Genomic DNA, 695 nt, shown 5'->3' with positions numbered 1-695 from the left:
TTCCATTACCTTAACCTTTCCACCAAGTTTGGTATAGTTGGATATAACTGCAAGTTGACCTAAGTGGGCCAAATTTGACCTAGCCCTATGCTCTTTACCTCTGGCGTGTTGTTTTCGAAAACAGTATTTGCATCCACAGAATATCCCTGAACCCTAGTACTACTCGTAAGTTTGGTTAAAATCGGATAAAACCATTGTGACAGTATTTTGCTCTCTCTCTCTCTCTCTCTCTCTCTCTCTCTCTCTCACACACACATCGACCAAATCATAACAACCTCACTTGGAATTATTTCGGGCGTAAAATTGCCCTCTCTAACGGCCATACCACGTTGAGTACACCGCTTCCCGTCCGATCAGCGAAGTTAAGCAACGTTGGGTCTGGTTAGTACTTGGATGGGTGACCGCCTGGGAACACCAGATGCTGGTGGCATAACGTTCTCCCTACGTGTCAAGTAGGGTTGGTGAAGGATTATTGCCCCTCCCTGTAAAACAATTAACTCTAAGCCCTTGGCCACCTCGTTTGGGATACATGGCGTCTGGCAATGATGATGATAATATAGATTATTATTTTAAAAGGAAGCGAGGAAGACCGAGATAGATCCACTCCCAGCTCCACATTGGCTGGCCGAGGTTCAAGCTACTTTCCAAACTTGCCTACTTTTTCATCCCTACGTGTCAAGTGGGGTTGGTGGAGG

General features: G+C 45.8%; 1 non-coding gene across 1 annotated transcript; it reads left to right on the top strand.

The window, feature by feature from the left end:
* The first annotated feature begins 311 nt into the window (after positions 1-311).
* Positions 312-430, top strand: LOC145393934 (5S ribosomal RNA). The gene has a single exon (XR_013896285.1). It is a non-coding gene; the product is annotated as a 5S ribosomal RNA (ribosomal RNA).
* The last annotated feature ends 265 nt before the right edge of the window (positions 431-695 follow it).

This window comes from Coenobita brevimanus, chromosome 25 (genome assembly GCF_032717465.1).
Source record: "Coenobita brevimanus isolate Jiangsu-jjx chromosome 25, ASM3271746v2, whole genome shotgun sequence".
Lineage (NCBI taxonomy): Eukaryota > Metazoa > Arthropoda > Malacostraca > Decapoda > Coenobitidae > Coenobita > Coenobita brevimanus.
The sequence above is the reverse complement of the archived record's forward strand: the minus strand, read 5'-3'. Positions and strand labels throughout refer to the sequence as shown.